Source organism: Callithrix jacchus, chromosome 5 (genome assembly GCF_049354715.1).
Source record: "Callithrix jacchus isolate 240 chromosome 5, calJac240_pri, whole genome shotgun sequence".
Classification (NCBI taxonomy): Eukaryota; Metazoa; Chordata; class Mammalia; order Primates; family Cebidae; genus Callithrix; species Callithrix jacchus.
In genome coordinates this window covers 38,640,035-38,654,974 of record NC_133506.1, presented here as the reverse complement: position 1 = coordinate 38,654,974, position 14,940 = coordinate 38,640,035, and the positions used below count along the sequence as shown (strand labels likewise).

The 14,940-nt window shown below is 46.7% G+C and overlaps 1 long non-coding RNA gene across 1 annotated transcript in view; it reads left to right on the top strand.

Annotated features, from left to right (window-relative positions):
* Positions 1-14,940, top strand: part of LOC144582475 (uncharacterized) — a 59,877-nt gene that overhangs the window by 20,205 nt on the left and 24,732 nt on the right. The window contains exon 2 of the long non-coding RNA XR_013535203.1: positions 8,231-8,413. This is a non-coding gene — a long non-coding RNA (uncharacterized LOC144582475). The remainder of the gene's footprint in view (positions 1-8,230; positions 8,414-14,940) is intronic.

Sequence of the window (14,940 nt, the reverse complement as noted above, 5' to 3'; positions counted from 1 at the left end):
TGCCTGTTTAGCCAATGAGAAAGACATGTGTACCAGTGATAAGAGGGACTGCAGGAATATTAGAGAAGAGGAAAGGAGGAGGATGCTTGATATGGTTTGGCTGTATCTTTACCCAAATATCATCTTGAATTGTAGCTCCCATAATTCCCATGTGTTGTGGGAGGGACCCATTGGGAGATGATTGAATCATGGGGTAGTTTCTTTCATATTGTTCTTGTGGTAGTTAATAAGTCTCATGAGATCTGATGGTTTTATAAGGAAAAACCCCTTTCTTGGGTTCTCATTGTCTCTTGCCTGCCGCCATGTAAGATGTGCCTTTTACCTTCCACCATGATTGTGAGGCCTCTCCAGCCACATGAAACTGTGAGTCCATTAAACCTCTTTTTCTATATAAATTACCCAGTCTTGGGTATGTCTTTATCAGCAGTGTGAAAATGGACTAATACAATTCTAAGTGTGAACAACCACAGAGCACTGAGAATATGGTGAGGAGCTGGGGTGAAGGGGGTCACTCCTTCCTTTCCCTGCCTCATTCCTCCAGTGCATTCTCCAACCTGCTGCAGAGGTGATCTTTTTACAATATATTCAGATTGGGTCCACTTCCAAGCTCAACACCCTCCACTGGCTTCTCAGTCTTCCCATGCCTCCATGGTAAAGTTGTGAAAGACACTGAAGATTCACATGTACTGCTGGGTGGTTTTATCCAGCAGTGTTTCTCCAGTGACAGCATGGAGGAGGGAGATGGAAGCCCATCCAAGATTGGATTATTTCCAGTAGGCGTGATAGAGACGTGGAATTGTGAGACATCCTATAATGATAGATATAGAATCCAAATGAGAAAAGGAGGAAAGGAAGAGAGCCAGGGCTTGTGGATGGGGGCAAGAGGAGAGGTGGGTGGTCTGGAGGTCCTGATAAGATTGAAGAATGGCTGCAGTGGGATGTGTGGGCATGCAGGCTGCAAGGAGAGGAGGTTGCAGGGACATCTTGGATTCTTTATTCCTTGACTTACTTATCACCAACTGCAACCTCAGGTAGTTACATAACCAGCCTGGGACTCAGTTTCCTTATTTGTACTCATAGGGCTCTAGGGAGATTTAGGTTGGATGACATATGCAAGCCACCCAGACAATGCTTGACACATAGCAGATAAAACACTGCTAATTGTTCTGTGAGTATTAAAGCTCATCTTCCAGGTTAGGCAACTCAGGTTCAGGAAGTGGAATGACTTCCTCAAGGTTAAGTCTAATGCAGCTAGTCTATAAAGGTTTCTCTTGGGCCGGGCACGGTGGCTCACGCCTGTAATCCCAGGACTCTGGGAGGCTGAGGCAGGTGGATCACAAGGTCAAGAGATCGAGACCATCCTGGTCAACATGGTGAAACCCCGTCTCTACTAAAAATACTAAAAATACAAAAAATTAGCTGGGCACAGTGGCACATGCCTGTAATCCCAGCTACTCAGGAGGCTGAGGCAGGAGAATTGCCTGAACCCAGGAGGCGGAGGTTGCGGTGAGCCGAGATCGTGCCATTGCACTCCAGCCTGGGTAACAAGAGGGAAACTCCGTCTCAAAAAAAAAAAGTTTCTTTCTTAAACACAATACTTGTTTAACCCCCATAACCATGGTGGGATGCATAGATTAATGACTTTGGAGGAAGTGGCTCCAGATGATGTTGAAGCTTTGGGAGTGACTCCCTCAGTTGGTGATTGGTAGATTAATGTGCTCCACCCTTCAAAAAGATGTCTATGTTCCAACCCTGAAACCTGCCCTATAGAGATTAGGGAGTGGAGTAGGGGGAGATAGAGAGAGAGAGAAAAATAGGTAGTTTTGAAGGTGCTGCACTGCTGGCTCTGAAGATGGAGGAAGGGGCTGTGACCCAAGGAATGTAGGCGGCCTCCAGAAACTGGAAACAGCAGGAAGCAGATGCTCTCCCTAGAAAGAACACAGCCATATTGGCTCACTTTCGACTTCTGACCTCCAGAAGTGTAAGATAGTACATTTGTTTGTTGTTAGCCATGGATTCATGGTAATTTGTTACAGCAGCAATGGGAAGCTAACAAAGTGGCTAAGAGAATAGAGAAGAAAGTATTTGGATAACTCTTCACATCTTGGATTCTTTATTCTTTGACTTACTCATTACCAACTCCAACCGTAGTTTCTAGAGCTGGACTTGCATTTCTCCAGCCAGCTCTCTCCTCAACCATTCACAGCAATTATTTAAAGCTTTTCTCTCTCTCATTAGACCTCTAACCTCCTATTCTCACCTGGCTATCAGCAGTTGACTTGTCTTCTGCAGTCACTCAGCATGAAGTCATTGAGCTGGGACTGAAGACTTCATTGAATAAAGGATAGCTTCCAGGAGACTTCATTGAATAAGGGATAGCTTCCAAGAGGCTACCACAAAGATGGAGGAGGAAGGTGTGATTTGCCTGAGTCTCAAAGATGCAGGAATTTTTAAAATCAGAGGAGGTGCACTGGTCTTTTTGGGAAACTGAAGCCGTACAAAATTATGGTTAAGCTGCTCTATATGGGAAAATGCAAAAGATTATTATTTTTTAGATCTTTGAAAAGGTGAAAAAGAACAGGAAAAGGAGGAAGATGAAGTAGAGGAAGAGGAGGAGAGAGAGAAGCCTTCAAGATGGCAGAAGGCTGGGGATCACTTGAGGGTGATGGAATAGCTGAAAGGGCCTTTGAGAGCAGGTATGCCTGTGTACAATTTTAAGTCCTTTGCTGTTTTGTCGTATGTGTCTCCTGGCCATGGCCCCTCAACATCCTGGGCAAAATATGCCATGGTCTTGCTTTTATCAGTTAAAATTTTGGAAATCAAAGATGGGATTGGTTTTACCTGTAGATCAACTTGGTGTGTACCTAAGACGACATATACAGAGGCAGGAATCCAGATAGTGAGATGACTATACATTCATCCATTCATTTATCCATCAATCCATCCACTAACCTACCCATCCATCCATCTATCCACCCACCCACCCACCCACCCATCCACAGCCATCCATTCCCCATGTATCCACCATTCATCACCCATGCATCCATCCATTTCTCTTTCTTCCTCCCTCTTCCTCCATCCTTCCACCATTCACCCACTCACTCATTCATTCATTCAACAAATACTCATTGAACATTCATCATATACCTGGTTCTCTTCTGAGTCCTGGAGATACTTCAATAAACAAGATAGACAGTCACCCTTCTCTCAGGAGCTCCTAAATAGCAAAAAAGACCATAATGAAGAAACTGAATAGATGACCAAGATAATTTCAGATTGTGATAAACACTCTAAAGACAATAAAACAGGGTGATGTGATGTTATAAGGCAGTGGCTTTCAAAGTTTTCCTGGACCAATCTCATCAGCACAACCTGGGAACTTGTTAGAAATGGAAATTCTCAGGAGCCACCCAGGCCTATTAAATTAGAAACTCTGGGAGATTGGGCTCAGCAGTCTGTATTTTAATCCATCCAGGTGGATGTGGTCACGCCCAGGGGTGACATCCACTGTTATGGGGATTGACAGCGTGGTTACCTGAAGGAGGGTGGTCAGGGAAGACTGTTGAGAGGGGGTGATGTTTGAGTTGAGATCTCTGTGACAAGAGAAATCCAGCCATGGAAGCCTAGAGAAATGTGTTCTGGGTGAGGGAATTTCAAATGAAAAGGTCCTCAGGTAGCAACAAGGCTGGGGGCTTTGAGGGACTAAGAAAAGATCACTGCGGCTGGACTGTGGTGCACAGTCATGCAGATTTACTATGAAAGGCATCACTAGGAACATTCTTGTTAGTCTTTGGATATTCCTTCTCTTTCTATGAAGCTGTGTAGGCTTTTCCCATTTGCATTGGAAGCTATATATTATAATTCTTTTTAAAGTAAAAAAATTAAATCATGCAAGTGAAATGCACATATAAAATTTCCTTATAAATGGATTCCTTGGCTTCTGACAAAGCTGCATGTCGTGTTGGAAGATCATCATGGGCTGGGAGTCAGGACTTGGGATCTAATCCCATCACTGGCCGGTTACTGCTCCTCTCTGAAACTCAGTTTCCCCATCTATAAGGTCAGGAAGGGGAAAGGGTGGGAAGAATCAGCTGATCTGTCCCCTGCATCACGGGACTGCTGCCATCTCCTACCAGGACAGCCTAGTTCCTCCTCAGCTGTCCCTGGCTGCTTGGAGGCCCCTCTCACCTCCTTTCCTCTTCCCCATCCGACCTTGGATAGGTGTGCCCGAGGCAGGGTAGGAGGAAGGAGGCAAATGGAGTCCTTTTGGAATGACCGTTTATGTCAAATGGTGATTTGGAAATCTACTTTGAATATATAGTAATGCTGGGAGCTAAAGTCCGTGCTGCTAATGGCAGGTTTCTTTATAGTTATTGCCCTGCTGAGGAGCCCAACAGTTTATTTCTTACAAAGACGCCTTAGAAAGAAACGAAGAGTTGGTAGAGCTCCAAAGTCATGAACATGGCCTTGGGATTTGATTCTGCTGGACAGGGAAAGGAGAGAGGAAACCCAAGCCAGACCTTTTCCGGGGAGGCAGTGGAGTGCAGTGGGAAGACGCTGGAGCCAGCCCTTTAACTGAGTGCATTATCAGGCCTCTCTGAGCCTCTGTTTCCTCATCTGCAACATGGGGACGATACTTAAACTGTATTCAATAAGATGGCATGTGCCGAGTGTCGGCACACAGTAGGTGCTCAATAAATGTTAGTGCTTGTCTTCCACGCCCCCTGGGGACTGGGAAAGTGGCACTCCTCCCTAGGCAGCCAGCAAGCCCCTTTCTGCCTACAACTCTGTAGGCTTGTTTTGCTCCTGCAGTGATTAGGGCACTGGCAGCCTAGGAGAGAGTCCAAAGCTGCAGCATTATCTTTTCCCCAAGCTGCTTCAGTTGACAGAGGGCTGGGTGGTGGATGACAGCTTGTTTATCCAGGGAGGCTGTAAAATATTCTGTCGTGCGAACACATAGAGCAGTTCATTCATCTTGTCTTTTGCGTCTGTCCCGCATAGCTGAGAGGGGCACCCACTGCTTGCCCCTCTGACTGCTTTCCTCTCCTGGGGCCTATGGGGCTGCTGAAGTCCCACACTCGGCATGCTGCCCTCAGCGAGAGCATCCTCTATGATCGATCCAGGGCTGCACTGACCATCCCAGGTTTCTCTCCCCCCTGGGACTGCTCTCCAGAGTTTGCTGCTGGACACCACCATCTGGGTGTCCCACAGGCCCCACTTGCTCAGCATGTCCAAGATGGAAGCCGCCTCCCTTCCCACACGCACCCTTTCTATTTTCTCTCTCAGCCATTGGCAGCGCTACTGCCCTTTCCTTGGCCTGAAACCTACAAGCCCCCCACCTGCCTCTTGCTCTTTCCCAGCTCACATTCCCTGCCACCAGGACCTGTCCATCCTTTCTCTCAAATCTCCCAACTGTCCTCCTGCTCAGTCCCAGCCACCAGCTCTCTGGGGATAGCTCTCCTCCCTTCTCCCACCAATGGCTCCCCTCTCTTCTGCAGGACAGCAGCCGGTGGGGATGGTTTTAGAACACTGGATGGACTCTGTCAGCCCCTCGCCCTGGCCTGTGGTCCTGAGGACAAGAGGAGGGAGGGACTGGTGATCATCTCCAGAGGCGTGTGGTACAGGAAATGAGCTCAGGGTTTTGAGAAAAGCAGACAAAACCAAAACCAATATCATTGGCTTTCAACTCTGGCACCACTACATACTAGCTGTGATTTCTGACAGTCCTTCAAACCTCTTTGGAGCCTAGTTACTTTATTTCTGCAAAGGGGACAGCAGTTCCTACCTCCAGAAGTTGTGAAGTTTAGATGAAGCTATGCATGTGGCGGGTGCTGCGAGGTTGGTATGTGCTGGGTTCTCCCTGTCCTTCACTTGGAGAAGCAATTTGTAGTTTTCAGAACCTCTTAAATAATCTCTCTCTTCCTTCCTTCTCTCCTTTTTCTCTCTCTTCCTTTCCTCCTTCCCCCCTTCCTTCTTTCCTTTCTTCCTTCTCTTTTTTTATTTTAAAACAGGATCTCACTCTGTTGCCCAGGCTGGAGTACAGTGGCGTGATCTCAGCTCACTGCAACCTCTGCCTCTTGGGTTCAAGCGATTCTCATGCCTCAGCCCCATGAGTAGCTGGAATTACAGGCATGAGCTAACATGCCTGGTTAATTTTTGTATTTTTAGTAGACGGGGTTTCACTATGTTGGCCAGGCTGGTCTTGAACTCCTGACCTCAAGTGATCTGCCTACCTTGGCCTGCCAAAGTGTTGGGATTACAGGCATGAGCCACCATGCCTGGCCTCCTTTCCTTTCTCTCCTTTCTTCTTTCTCTCTCTCCTTCCCTCTCTTCCTTCTTCCTTTCTTTTTCTCTTTCTCTCCTATTTTCTCCCTCCCTCACTCTTTCCCTCTCTTCTCTTCTCTCTTCCTCCTTCCCTCCCTCCTCCCTCCCTTTTCCTTCTTTCCCTTCTGTCCCTCTTTCTCTCTTTCTTCCCACACATGTTTTTTATGTGCCTACTATGAGCTGCACACAATGCTAGGCATGGAGGCACAGCAGAGAAAAGGCAGACTTTGTCCTATCTCCCCTGGTGTTTACATTTTTGTGGAGGAAAGGAGAGACAGACAAAAAGTGAGTAACAGACACAGAATACGATGTCAGGGAGTGTAAGTGTCATGATGAAAAATAAAGCAAGATAAGACAGAAGTGATGGAGACTGGGAAGTCCCTGTGTGGAGCTTAGTGATTAGGGGGAAAGGGAGTCAGTAAACAAGCCACAGAATAATTAAAATAATTTACAGAGTGCTGTGAAAGAAGTGAGCACAGTTCTGTGAAACCACAGACAGGTTGGGAGAATTAAATATTAAAGGCATATGGAAAGTGCTTTGTGTGATGGTAAGTGACAGACACTGAATGACTCCTTCCCCGAATAGCTCTCTTTCCTGTATCTTTCATTTCTTCTCTCCTGGGTCCTCCCCCACAGCATTTGCACACGTCCGAGTCTCTCCCTGCTTAGAACACACCTCTCTGCCCCAAATCCCACGCCTTCCCGTCTATGATCCCACTGCCTCCCACTCACAGAAAACTTTCCTCAATAGTTGCCTATGTGTCCTGTCTCCACTCTCACTTAGCCAGCCCCTTCTGGTACTCATTTCAGTTTGGCTGCTGCCTCTAGAAGCATCTCAGAAACTGCTCTCTCTAAAGTCAGCAGTGGCCTCCACCGTCCACTGATTTGAGTTCTCATGGCTTCGGTCTCTTGACCACATTCAGTGTTGCTCCTGCTCTAATTTTCAGTACACCACCTCTTCCACTCTGTTTCCCCCGGCTCCCCGGTGATTCCCTTCTCGGCTCCCTTGCTGACTTCCCTTCCTCTGTGGACCCCTTACTTGTTGAGTGTCCCAAGTTTCCATTCCAGGTTCCCCTCTCTTCTCTCCCTCTACATTATCCCTGGCAATGCCTGAAGCCTCCCTCATCTATAACCTAGACCCAGCTGGTTCACGCAAACTCCTGGTTCATGTCGTTCATTCATTCTTGGACGTCCTCACTTGGTAGTCCCACGGTCATCTGAACTCCATGGGTCCAGATCAGAATTCACTATCATCTTCTGCCACCAATCCTGTTTTAATCTTCCCACCTAGTGAGTTTCACAGTCATCTATCCACTCACTGTACAAGCCGGACCTTGGGATTCACCAGTTCCCCTTGATCCCTCCCTCCTTGTATCTGCTGGTCACCAGGTCCTGTGGAGTCTACCCTCTAAGTCACACTCAGATTTGTCTACCTCTCACCACTTCCTCTGCACAGCTCCCTAGTCCAAGCCTCCTCCTGATGCCTGGACACCTGCACAGCCTCCTCACCGGCTTCCCTGTCTCCACTCCTGCCCGCTCTGATCCGTCTTGCAGGTAGCAGCCAGGCCGATCCTTCCACAATGTAGATCTGGCGGTGCACTCACCTGCTTAGCATCCTTCAAGGTTCTTCATGGCCCACAGGATAAATACCAGATGATCTCCTTTGCATCCAGGCCCTATGTGCTCAGTCACTACCTATCTTCTGCCCTCCCCTCTCGTCTGTCCCCTCACTTTGTGTCCAGTCATGCTGGGCTTAATCCAGGCCTTTGGGCTTGCTACCCTCTCTCTCTTGCCTGTGACCACTTCAACACTCTTCCTTCTGGCTGGGCTCTCTTTCCATCCTCTTCGCGGTTGGCCAAACTGAGGGGACATGGCAGATGAGTAACTCCAACTCCTCCATTTGCAGGTGAGTACCCTGAAGTCCAGAGTGGGAGAGCAACTTGCCAAAGGTCACCCAGCAGGTCCAGGAGAACAACCTCACTGTCCTCCCACCTTCTGCAGTGATGGGAAGGAAACTTGACATTGGCTTGGATCCTTTCCCATAGATTCTGGCTCTTTCTGCTGCTGAAATCAGAAAGATGGATGTGTGGTAAGTTTTTCCAGGAAGAGTTGGAAATAATGCAGGCTCCTTTGTCTGTGTCTTGGGTTTCTGAGGCTGAGGTCCTGATGATGCCTTGACTTCTCCTGCCACCTCCCAGACCCCTTCCAATTCTGCCCCGGCTTGCCCACCTCATTTCTTATACATGCCCTCACTTGGAGATACTCCTATCTGTTGTGCTGTCAACTGAAACAGCTTGAGTCTCTCAGTGGCCATTAGTACCACCTGGTTGGGAATGGGTATGTTAATATTTGAGACTGGGTGTGCTTAGATAAGGTGTCAAGTCCTGGTATCCTGAGCTTATGTAGGGTTGATGCCAGGCCACGGTTGGTTAGTGAGCCTTTGGCTAAAGGTTGGGCCATAAACCAGGCCATAATTGAGACCCTGATCCTGGCCATAGACAGATGTGTAATACTGGATGTAGACTGCATTGGCCTTGGTTCTGGTGGTAACTTAGCCCTGACCTTCGTCCCAGACTGGGCCTTGACCCTGGCTGTAGACTGATCTCTCATTCTGGTCCCAGACTCAGCCCTGACCCTACTTGTAGACTGAGCCCCAAACCCTGGTCTCAGACTGATCTCTGATCTGGTCCTACACTGAGTTCTGATCCTAGCTCCAGAATGAACCCTGGCCTTGGCCAAAACTGAGCCCTGACCATGGACTGAGCCCTACCCAGCTCACAGATTAGACTTGCAGCTGTGGCTCATGGTAAGAACGTGGCTGACTCAGGACACCCCACTCTCACAGAGGACAGGCAGGAATGGCTTTTCTGGGAAAGCCAGCACAGAGCCTGCCTCTGGCAGTGTTGCATTTACAGATTTTGGGGGCCTGTACAAACTACAGAAGAGCCAGGCTCAGAGGGCTGTGACAGAGCCATGTCTTGCCCAGCTTCCCAGCCAGTTTAGCTCCCAAATAATGGAGAAATCCTTCCTGCCAATATCCATCAAGCTGAGATTGAGAGCATTTCAATGAGAAGGTGCTTTAATGACTCTTCAAGGATCTGGAGTCTAATGAAGCACACATCAGAGGACGATTTAATCTTTCCCTCATAAAACCCGCACAACAAGGAGATCAACTTCAGAATCCAAATTCATCCTGACAGAAAAATGGGAGTGAAGGCAGTGCCAGATCAGTGATAATTGTCTGGGGCTAATTGCTGTGGTCTTGGGAGGGGGTGTAGGAGAAGGCAAGGGCTCGGTGGGTGTGGCAGAGGGCATCCTGGGACATGCTGGGCTGTCCCTGTGAGGCAGCTCCTGGAAGGAGCTGACAGAGTCTTGGAGGGTAAAGTAGAATAAGGAAAGTGTGGGGCAGTAGAAGGCCCTGCTTGGCTGTGGCTGGCCTGTCCCCTGCCGGGTGGGCCTTTTCTCTCCATGTTGACAAGCATTTAGCAGACATCCTCCGGCCACTTGCCTAAGAGTGAGCCCTGAAGTGCCAGGAAACTCCTGTTTCCAAGCCATAAATATAACAATTAGAGCTTACAAGAGCTGCTATGGAGAAAATCAAATGGAGCTGCAATAGAGATGACTCAGGTGTGTGCGGAATGGACCACCATCCCTGGGATGGGCTTTTTAGCTCTCGGGTTGGAAATGAGGAGCTCTGAGCACAGGCTCCTCAGGACTCCTCTTCGTCCCATCCGCACCTTGCAACTGACTGAGGTCTCATACATCTCAGGCCCAGCCCACTGGGAAAGCAACATCATACTCTTTTTTCAAATGCCAGATCTTTCCCACATCCTCTGTCCAAAGACATTTTTCTTCTGCACAAACTCATTGATGACATTGTGGGAGAAATCATGGGCTTTGACTTGAATAAATACAGCCCAGCCACTCATTTCAAAAGGAAACATTTTATAATAATTAGATAGCAAAAAACTGAAAATGATGAGACGTGAACTGAATTAAGGTCTGGTTGGTGCATAATATAATCATTTATACTAAATCTATGTCACTAGTGTACTGTGCAGCCAGGGAGTGTTTAAGATAAAGTCATGGGACCCTTCTCCCATTTTTTCTTTCTATTTAAAGAAGGCAGCGTTCCTAAGTAAGACACAAAAGTCTTAAAGGAAGAAATTAACAGATTTTACTAGAGGAAAAAAGTTAAAGTGTAAAAAACTCCTATATAATTAAACATACAACCAAAGATAAAGGAAAGCAAGAACAAGGACAAAATACTTGCAGCACCTATAGCAAGGAGTGGGCCGGATTTGGTGGCTCATGCCTGTAATCTCAGCACTTTGGGAGGACGAGTTAGGTGGATCACCTGAGATCAGGAGTTTGAGACCAGCCTGGCTAACATGGTGAAACCCCATCTCTACTAAAAATACAAAAAAATTAGCTGGGTGTGGTAGTGGGTGCCTATAATCCCAGGTACTCGGGAGGCTGAGGCAGGAGAATTGCTTGAACCTGGGAGGCGGAGGTTGTAGTGGGCATTGCAGTGAGGTTGAGATCATGCCATTGCACTCTAGCCTGGGCGACAAGAGCAAGACTCCTTCTCAAAAACAAAACAAAAAACAATAACAAAATCAAGGAGTGAACCCACTGAATCTATGAAGGGTTTCTGCAGATCTGTAACAAAGATGGAATAAAAACGTAGGCAAAGGCATGGTCAGGGAAATTCCAGAGGAAACCCTGGATTCTGGTGGTGGCCATGGAGGTGCACTGCTCAGATCTCTCTTCGAAAGAAACTCCTGTGGGGAGAAGAGCTGACTGTTGGCCTGAAGCTAGAGCATCTTTAGATCCACTGTGAAGGTCACACCAGACTGTGCGTCTCCCAGGTTTTCCCCTTGTGGGGAAGCAGGACCTTGTGGGAATTCTACAGTGGTCTGGTCAAGGCTTTCTCAGAACTGCACTGTGGTCTGAGGATTTTCCTACTCATTCCTGTCTCTTCTCTCTTCCTTGCACAAATATCAGACTTGCTTCTTGGTCTGGAGCTCTCCTCGTCTTCTCCTCTTTCCCTGCTCTTTGTCTTCCAGAGGCATTTTCCCTTAATAAGGCTCTCATTTGTGTAATTCCATCTTGGCATCTGTTTCTTGGAGGACCTGAATTGACCACAACTACAGAATCTAATAAAAAGCGATTCAACCTTACTCATAATCAAGGACATACAAATTGAAACGTGATACTGTCTTCCACAAACATTTTAAAGAGGTCATTAATATCTTTTTTTGGGAAAGGGCACAAAATGAACCTCTCTCACACATGGTACTGATGTCAGGAGTGTGGGCACTGTGGCTCATGCCTGTAATCCCAGTACTTTGGGAGGTCAAGGTGGGCAGATCACGAGGTCAGTAGGTTGAGACTATCCTGGCCAATATGGAGAAACCAGGTCTCTACTAAAATACAAAAAATTAGCTGGGCATGGTAGTGTGTGCCTGTAGTCCCAGCTACTCAGGAGGCTGAGGCAGGAGAATCGCTTTAACCCAGGAGGCAGAGGTTGCAGTGAGCCAAGATCTCGCCACTGCCCTCCAGCCTGGTAACAGAGCAAGACTCTGTATCAAAAAAAAAAGAAAAAACAAAACCCAAACCAAAAAACAGATATTCACTGAATCAGCATTTTACTTCCAGAAATCTGTTTTTTAGGGTATTTTCATATATGTACAAATATATATATATATATTTGCATTGTGGTACCATTTATATTAATAAGAAACTTGAAAATAACCTAAATGTGCATTAATAAGGAACAGTGACATCAATTATGAAACATCTGCACAGTATAATTTGCAGGTGTTTCAAAGAATAAGGTCAAGCTATATGACATGGAAGGATGTTTGCGATGCCAGGCTAAGTGAAAACAAAAGACGAAGATGAAGAATGTGTTGTATAATACCCTTTGGGTAGAGGAACTCTTCATTAAATGCGTTTATATGCATACAAATTGATGAATAAGTGCAAACAGCTGGAAAGGTAGACACTAAATTGCTAACGTTATTTGTCTTGGGGAGAAGAGGGAGTTCAGGGTTAGTTATTAGAGGGAGCCTTCAGTCTTTACTCCGTTTGCTTGTTTATTGTGTAGCTGTTTCGCAGTGAGCATGGATGATTATTTGTAATTAACATGAGCAATACACAAGAAGAAAGTAAAGACTGGAGAGCGTAACCACCAAAATGAGTATTGACCCCTTTGGGGGGTTGTGTCCATGTTCCTATCAGTCTCTTCAGTGTTTGGACTGTCTGTCGGGAACGGCCTTCGGTGGCAATTAATGGCATGAGAAAATTGCTCTCATTCTTGTCCTTATCCTTACAAAAATTGATTTTACAAAAATGTTAGCAGGAAGTGCCGTTGCATACTTTGATTCCTGCCTGATTCTTCACACCTGACTCTGAGTGTCTTTTTAACTATTTTCAAAAATTCACCTCCCTACCTCCCCATCAGCCTGAAGGCTAAACATGCTATCTATCACTGAAGACATTGTGGGGACACACCCTAGCTCCCTGACCTCAGTTTTCCCATCTATGCTGGAAGAGAGATTGGATTAAATGGCCTTGGTGTCTGGCTAATATTTTAGGATTCCAAAGCCACTGGTAGAGACTGGTGTTCTCGGAATGCTTTAGACAGCTGGGATATCAGAGAAACCCACTCCTGAGCCTCAGCCTTGTCTTCAACCAGCTTTTTCAACCTCCCCTCACAACCCCCTTGCCCCACTGTGAGCCTCCCAGCTCGGTGGTCAGGTCCTGTGTCTGCCTTCACTCCATCATGTGCCCAAACCCTCCCCAGGCTCTCAGGTCTCATATGATACTTTTATGACTTCCTCAGATTAACTAGTTTGAATTTCCATTGCATTTTCCCTCTAGATCGTCTGAGGTATAGAAACCAAAGCTATCCCTCTGCCCTGATTCCAGGATGATTAAGCATCTCACACAGTATATTAGGGGAGAAAAAGACAGTGAAGTGATACACATTTCTAAATCCCAAGACAAACCTAAAACATCAGCATCTCCCAAATCACAAATCTTTGAGTATTTCCCTTAATCCTGGACTCCCTGACAAAGACAATTTTATCCCTGATTCTTGCTATGATGATCACTGAAGACAGAGCAAGACCTTTGTGAATATGACAGTCACGTGAGAGGGTTGCTGTTTTCATGCCAGAATAATGTAAACCTGGTGAATTTGGTAATTTTACAATTGGTTTCTTGGAAATAATTACTGTGTTTGTATTTGGTGAACCAGTGCTTCTGAAGTCTGGTTCCCTTGCACTCTTTGCAAGTGAAATTTTCCTTTCTAAATATTTCTGTTTCTGAGGCTTCCTTTGACAGATGGGATGACTTAATACATTAATTTGTGTTGTGTTCTTGCATTCCGTATTGTAAGGAGAAGAGGCTTTTGTCTTTCCTTGCTAAGGGAGGCTTATGTTGTAGATTCAAAGCACAAGTTGCCTGAATAGGGGTCTCTTGGTTGGTTTCGTTTTTCTGAAAACCTAGGCTCAGTGCCAGAGTGTGGATGTTTGTGTGTGTGTGTGTGTGTGTGTGTTGGGGAGGGCATAATGCAAGGTGGGGAGGGAGAGAGGGAGAGACCTTTGATGGGGAGAAAGTAAAATCAGACAGAGAGAGAAAGAGAGAGAGAGGGAGAGAGCGAGATCCTGAAGACCAGACATGCTGTTTGGTTCTGAGAAGAGAAGGGAATTTCTGGAAATAGCGGGAAACCAGGGCAGATGACTACTGGGGCTTTGAAGAAGGTTGGGGCGCAGGCATTGGGGCTTCCGGTCTGAGCATCGACCCACGTTGGAGCCCAACCCCACAGAGGCAGCCTTGGTATCTGCCAACACGAAGCAGGGAGGGCTTGGACAGCAGCTCTGACAAAGGCAGCAGTGTGGACCTGTGCTCACTGAACACACCCACAGCTGGCCCTAGGCATAAGACCCTTGAGACCTTCACAGGATCCTTTGGGGCAAGAAGAGGACCCCAAATATGAATTTCCTGCCAGGTAAGTAAGCTGAGGTCTGGGATAGGTTTAGAGCAAATGAAATTATTGTGACATGTCTTGCCTTTCCAAGATTAAGGCATAAAATTGACACCCGTGACCATTTTTCCTGTATCTAGCACCCTCTATCTGGTATTGTTTTCATGACCTGCACTCTGTCGCCCTCAACTTCCTGCTTTCCTCACATCCTGCTCTCCGATCAATAACCTTTTATTTGCCTTTTGTGTACTGAGGGTAGGACTCATCTTCTAATCGTCTACCATGGGGTCTTGGTACCTAGTTGGTGCTCATTGGTTGAAATCGACTACGTTGCACTGAACTGTACCCTGCACCCCCCCATCCTAGCTCCATACTTTGTTTCTGGTTGGTATTCAACAAATGTTTGCAGACTGGAGAAAGGCATGTGGAGTATTCCAAGGTGACCACTTTGGAGGGGACAAGATGAACCTGAACGTGTAAGTTCAGGTGTGTTTGTTCAAAAGTGCCTTAGTGACCGGGTTTAATCACAGAAGACTGGCAAGGAAGGAGCCTGTGCATCTGTGAAATGAGCCATTTTCTGCCAACCCTTGCACAGGCACTGGTGTTGCTTGATCAATTAA